General features: G+C 41.4%; 1 protein-coding gene across 1 annotated transcript in view; it reads left to right on the top strand.

Annotated features, from left to right (window-relative positions):
* The first annotated feature begins 261 nt into the window (after window positions 1-261).
* LOC140477221 (antizyme inhibitor 1-like) overlaps window positions 262-7,162 on the top strand; it is a 39,036-nt gene continuing 32,135 nt past the window's right edge. The window contains exon 1 of the mRNA XM_072570736.1: window positions 262-473. The gene's annotated coding sequence lies outside the window, so the exon portion shown is untranslated. The remainder of the gene's footprint in view (window positions 474-7,162) is intronic.

Genomic DNA, 7,162 nt, shown 5'->3' with positions numbered 1-7,162 from the left:
TGAGAAGCCGAGTTTTTTTAAAAAATTAACAGATTTATTCCTCCTGCCTTTGACACTGATCCTATTGAATGGGAGCGGATCCCATCATCTCCACGCTGATGTTTTGGGTCTTCTGCTCACGGCTGGGAGGTCCATAAGGACTGATGGTTGCGGATAAACCGCCCGCCGTCCGGCGCGTTGTCGTGGGAACGAGGGCCGGGGCGGGACCAACAGCATCCGGGTGCCAGACCGAATCTATATAAGTGTGTGCCGGGGGATAGGCTGCTCTTTTTCTATCCTGTCTGCTGACGTTGCTGTTGTTTGTCTCCTGCACCATTGTATGCGAGAGTCGCGCCTTCTACTTTCGATCAGGCTCACCTTTTTATGGCAAAGGGCAGTTGTCATCTTTCTCTTGTGGGTCCCCCTATTACTTTTTAAAAATTCCGCCTAAAAAGAGAAGACGCTTTACCAAATCTTTTGGGCCGTTATCTCACGTGAGTATATATTCTGTCGGCATTGAGGGTGGTTGTGGAAAGGAGGAAAGAGAAATGTTTCCGAAATGTCTAAACTCATCAGTCGATGGTGGTGTCAGAGAAAAAGCTTTGAGTAGTGATCAGGTAGGGCCCCGTGTAGTAAGTGATATTGACATTGAAGCCGTGCGAGGGTGTGTTGGTAAGGGCGCGATGGTGCTCTCTGTGCTTGTGTGGACAGCTGGGCTTTGCTTGGCCTTCAACATCATCATAATCCTCCTCCTCCCTTCAAGTGGGAAGGAGGGCGAGCACTATTCCCTTATTCCGCCTCCGCGCTCTGGGCAGGTGCACGATTGGTGAGACCTTCCCCTCTCCCAACTTGTGTGGCTGGATGGGCTGTCAATCAGCTGACATCAGCGCGCTGTGACGTCGGGCTCAGCCCGTTGAATGGAAGTGACGGTTGAGAACGGAAATTTTGAAAAGAATTTTGAAAAAAATAACCGATCAGTAGCCATGGGGATTTAAGCGAATTATCTCCTTTGCTGTCGGTATACATATACATTTATGCGCAGATGTCTGCATGTATATGCATACATATTTAAATTCCGAATTCCTACTAAAGCTTTAATCATGACAGGCAGTTTTGTTTTTCATATTCCCCCCACAATTTATCCGTACACACACACACACATTATATGTGTGTATATTTGTGTGTATTTAATAACTTGATGTTAACGGCGCTGTCAGATACGTTATAGTCAGCAAGTGGCGCAGTGATGGCCGCCATCCATGTGACAGGAGCAAGCCGACGCAACACCTGTTCTTCAAACTTGACGAGAAGGCAGTAAAAGACTCCACTTCTTCCTTTAGGAAAAGTGGTGAAGGCTTCTGATCAAACTTGCAAAATAATTATCTTAATTCCTCCGCTTTAAAAGTATAACGCTGAAAGGCGCAAGCCTGGTTGGTCCTGTTCCTGGGTGGGTTAATAATGTTAGCAGTCGACTGAAACAGTTTAACGCCGAAACAACAACAAAAGTGATCGAATCCGGCCGTTAATTCTGTTTTCCGACTTTATTCGTGGCTGCTGCCAGACGAACTGAGTTTTTCCAGGTGTTTGTTTTTATTGCAAAATCAATCGTTGTGATCCAAGAACAGCCCTCTTTGTCCGTCCCCCCCCAAAAAAACATAAAGTAACACAGAATAATTGGGAACTTTGACGTTCCAGAATAATGGAAACTTGAAGGCGTGTTTTCTTCAATTGTAATTTTCCCTGTGCCGGTTATGTTTGTTTTGGCGACAAGAAACTTTCCAACAATCGTCCCTGGTCTTTAACAGGGAAAAATCATCAAGGGATCATTTCCTGCGCCGCCCGTCAACTTTTGAATACTCGATATTGACACGTTTCCATGTCTATTTACTTTGAAATGAAATTTGTTAACCCCGTCGGTACTTCACCTTAATCCATAAGGTGCAGGATCGAACACCGTGCATTCGGGCTTCTCGTATATGGCAAATAAAAAGTCTCTTTTAAAGCAGTTCTCTCTTCAGTGAACTAAATCAAAACCATATAATGCAGTTTTGTTTGGATTTCTCCCCCACTCCATCTGTTTCTGCGCATAAGAACGCGCGCCGGTCCAAGGAGAGGGTGGAAGATCTGTGGGTGCCGGTGATTCTTTATTTTAAATAATCGGTGGTGACAAATGTTCCGGTTGGGGCCGGCGCAGGCCACATTGATGCTATTGTTGCGTATGGATAATGGCACCGGCTGCGTCTGTGGTAATAAATACAGAGTGAAGGGACAACTGGAGCTGGGCATGCAGGAGTGTGCAGACAGCACATCAGACCATAGCTGATTTAAAACAAAACATTGTCAACGAGTGAAGTCGGTCACAGCTTTCTTAAATGTTTCAGGTAACACTGCCCGTTTTTATTTTAAAGAATCACCGGGTAATTGTTTTGCACTGTGGAAAATAGCTTGTTTTATCATCATCGCGCCTTCAGTTTTACTACAAGTTCTCCCATTAATAACCTGAAAGTTCCTTCGAGAGAAGTTGGAGTTCCTGTGGTCATTGTCAGTGGCCAATCTTATTTTTCCCCAGCTCCATACGAAGTATACTGTTTTATTTTGATATTAAGTGGATAAGTTAGAACAGAAATGGCCTTCAGTAATGCTACATTTGACTGTGAAATGGATTTAGTAAAGAATGACGATAGTCGTTTTATATATACTTTTAGTTAAGAATTAATTCAAATAATGTAGTCATTTGCTATTTACTGAATTATAAATGTCTTTATGGTAGAGCACCAATTAAATGTTATATGTGAAGGAAACCACTTGGTGAAATTGCCACTGAAGCCTGACTTGAGGCACAAGGAGCAGCCCAAGAAAGCTTGATTTCTGGTTCTTGCTCTAAAGATTATCTGCAGCATATTGTACAACAAACAGGCAATAAAGTGTGCTTTAAAAATTAACTGCACATACCAGTGATGATGATAAAAGAGATTGAATGGAAGCTTACTGGTGAGCAAAAAAAAATTCTTGCTTTCTTGAAAATTGCAGAAGATATTCAGTAAGCCTGTAGATTTCAGACTTCTGGCTGTTGAGAGTATGGAGAAACTCTTAGAGTTACATAATTTAAGCACTTGAGTAACATGTTGATAAGGAAGAAATGGGATAGTTGCAGGAGCTTTTTTTTAAACTTGTGGATGCTTGAGTAGAATTTAGCCTGATGACCAAACATAGTTAACTATGCATCTTTAGGACAGCTGAGAGTTGCAACTGAGTGAAATGTAGAGCAACACATGCTGGACAGTTGAACAAATGTGCATTCAGTTGTGATATTCATCTGATTGTTATCTATAAACGTCATAGCTGATTGCATTTCAGTCAGAAGAGATTCAGCTGTTTACTGGCACAAAAATAGATTTTTACCTTTTAGCTGACTCATGACTCCTAGAAAATTATCCTTACCTTTACCATTTCATAATAAACTTGAATTTCTCTGACTTGTTGTCATACCCATTTTGACCACCACTCAACTCCACATTTAATAATGTAATTGAATAACATTAAGGGCTTAGACCATCAGATGCAGAAATAAATCCATTCAGCCCATCGAGACTGTTCTGCCATTCAATCATGGTTGATTAGTTTCACAATCACATTCTCCCACTTTCTCCCTGTAACCCTTGATTCCCTTGATACTCAAGAGCCTGTTTATCTCAGTCTTAAATATACTCAATGACCTGGCCTCCACAGCCTTCTGTAGCAATGAATTCCATAGATTCACTACTCTGGCTGAAGAAGTTTCTCCTTTTCTTCTCTAAAAGGTTTTCCCTTTACTCTAAGGCTGTGCCCTTGGGTCCTAATCTCTCCCATCAATGGAAACGTCTTCTCAACATCTACTCTGTCCAAGCCATTCAGTATTCTCTGTTTCATTTAGATCCCACTCATCCTTCTAAACTCCAAGTATAGACCCAGAGTTCTCAAAAGTTCCTCATATGTTAAGCTTTTCATTCCTGAGCATTCTTGTGTACATCCTCTGACCACAGTCCAGAGCCAGTACATCCTACATGAAATATGGACCCAAAACTCTGCATAGTACGCAAAATGTGGTCTGACTAGAGCTTCATAAGAGCCTCAGAAGTATATCCTTCTGCAGATCCCCCCCACAACAATCACCTCAATGCTACCTGTTCTTCCAGCTATCTTTGTATTGTCTGCAAACGTAGCCAGAATTCCCTCAGTTACTTCATCTAGATTGTGAATGTATAAAGTGAAATTTTGTGGTCCTGGAACTAAGCTTTGCAAAACACCACTTGTCACTGCTGTCATCCAAAGAAGGACCTTATTGTTCACACTTATGAGCAAAACCAATGTAGTGTTCAAAATCCCATGCAAGGACTACACAAAACACTACATAGGACAAACAGGAAGACAGCTAACGGTCTGCATCCATGAACACCAACTAGCCACGAAATGACATGACCAGCTCTCCTTAGTAGCCATGCATGCAGATGACAAGCAACATGAGTTTGACTGGGACAACACTACTCTTATAGGACAAGCCAAACAGAGAACAGCCAAGGAAAGCCTAGAGGAATGGCACTCATCCACAAATTCAATCAATAAGCACATCAACCTGGACCCAATATACCGGTCACAGCAGCGGACAGCTGGAACTGACAACCAGAAGCGGCAGATCCAAACCACTACAAATGCCGGAGGAAAGATCACAGAAGCGCTTCACAGGAGGCTCCCAAGCACTGAGGATGTCACCGAGACAGGGGACGAAACGTCTGCAACACAAATTCCCAGCTCGGCGAACAGAACCACAACATTTACACTCTCTGCTTTCTGCTAGATAGCCAGTCTTCTATTCATGGTAACTTCTTAACTGGTGGCATTCAATACTCTTTATGTAGCCAAGTATCTTATGTCTTCTAAACTGCTGTTTCAGCTTGGAATATGCAGTATTGAAATATAACATCACTAGGTCTACACCATTTCAGAGTAGTACTGAAATATTATTCCAGAATGCATCACTTCATATTGTGCTCGATGAAATTCCATGTGTGTGTGTCTGCTCGTTTCATCAGTCAGTCTGTCCATTTCTTCCTTGAAGTCTGTAATCCTGTATAGCATTTACTCCATTGACAAGGTTTGACTAATCTACAAACAGTTCCCCATACCTATATCAAGGTAACTTACTTTGGCTTGGTTCTTGTATCTCCTGGCCTAATAGCAAAGTCTTGGGGACTTCGATCAGAAAATCTGCCATTATCAGACGTGATCAAATACACTTGTGCTAGAGTTCCCTTCCTCTGACAACTATGGGTTTTTCAGTACAGTTACTGATGGTAATATCAAGCTATCTTGATAACCAGTGAAGCCCCCATCCAGGCTATATTCTGTCTTTGCTCCCCTTCTGTGGTTCCTCCAAGTGATATTTTCAGGAATACTGAAGGCCGTGAGGTGATGACCAATAATTGCCCTGAACCCTTTTGTATATTTGATCTGGGGCCTGAGTCATCTTAACTTTGAGACTTGGGGCTGTTTCCACATGACTAACATGCCTGCAGCTGAGATGGTTCTGTCCTGGTTGAATAGGGTATCTGAGATTGTTACTAATTTTAATTATTCAGTTAATAACAATTCTTATTCTGTAGATTAGCCCTCTAAGTTGTCAGATAGGAATTGAAATATGACATCACTGGGTCTACACCCATTTCAGAATAATAATATTTAGATTATATTGTATCTCCATATTCCTTCCAGAATGCATGACTTCACATTGTGCCAGATTAAATTTCATTGACTCTATCTATACTTGCCTCTGCCTCAAAGCAACCAACGTAATCAAAGATGCTTCCTACTCAAGTTATACTTTTTCACCCTCTTCCGTTGAGCTGAAGATATAAAAGTTTGTATACAAGTATGAACAGATTCAGAGCAGCTTTCTCCCTGCTGTCGTTAGACTTCTGAATTGGCCCCCTCAAATTATAAATTTAAATGTTGATCTTGCGCTCTGTGTATTTTCTCTATAGTTGTGACATTTTGTTCTTCACTGTAATATTAGCCTAATGTACTTTGTATGGGATTATCTGCTTGTATTGCACACAAAACAAAACTTCTCACTGTACTTAGATACATGTGACAATAATAAGTCAAATCTGGTTGACCGGACTGTCTGCTTTGTGTCCATATCTAAGTCACAGTCATCAGATTTTATTTTTCTTAGTTTTTAAGATTGGCTCTCAGTGCCTGTAAATTGGATTCCATGACACACAAATAAACAAAAGTATGTATCAGTATTTATCATGAAGCAATCTCCACAGTTGAGCAGAACAGACTGCAGTCCATATAGGGTAAGGGAGCAGGCTGTCCATATACGGCAAGGGAGCAGGCTGCAAGAAGAGTGTCTTTTCTTTATGTAGCCAAGTGTGCCTTCAATCATACCGCTGACAATGACTTTGTGTAGTTATTTGAAATCTGACTTGTGAAATAATGTTTAGGGTATGTGCAAACAACACAGTCATCTAAGGTTGGAATCGAACCTGATGCTGTGAGGCAGTAGTGCTAACCATTGAGCCACCTCTTTAATTGTGTGAATATTGCCTCCTACAGAATCAAATCAAAGGCACATTGATTGCTTTGTGGCAGGAAAATAAGAAATCAGTTCATTAAGAGCTTGCATGGTTTTACTGGGTGAAGTTTGTTTTGTTTTATTTCTTCAGGGAAATGGAAGGCCAGCATTTATTGCACTTCTGTATTTGCTCACAAAAAGTTGGGAGGTGGGGGAGGTACTGGCTTTCTTACGCTGTTGCCATTCATGTAATGTAGGTATATTCAGCCCATTAAGTCCACTTCAACCCTCCAAAGAGAATCCCACCCAGAACTTCACCTGATGAAGGAGCAGCGTTCCAAAAGCTTGTGATTTCAAATAAACCTGTTGGGCTATAACTTGGTGTCACGTGACTTCTGACAGGGTACAAGAGTACAGTGAAAAGTGTACTTGGAGAAAGTCTATCTTTTTAGCTTTAGTTCTTATTTTCCTAACTTATACAATGTATATCTGTAATGTAGTGTAAAGTTTTTCCTTTATTTTATCTTGTTATATCTAAGATTTGTACCTCAATACTTTGTATCCAAGACGGCATGTCTTGGCGACATTGCACAGCGCAAGAAGGCCATTCAGCACCTCAAAACTGTT

The sequence above is a fragment of the Chiloscyllium punctatum genome, chromosome 5 (assembly GCF_047496795.1).
Source record: "Chiloscyllium punctatum isolate Juve2018m chromosome 5, sChiPun1.3, whole genome shotgun sequence".
In the NCBI taxonomy this organism is placed as follows: domain Eukaryota; kingdom Metazoa; phylum Chordata; class Chondrichthyes; order Orectolobiformes; family Hemiscylliidae; genus Chiloscyllium; species Chiloscyllium punctatum.
Note: the sequence above shows the minus strand (reverse complement) of the source record. Positions and strands in the feature narration are given on the sequence as shown.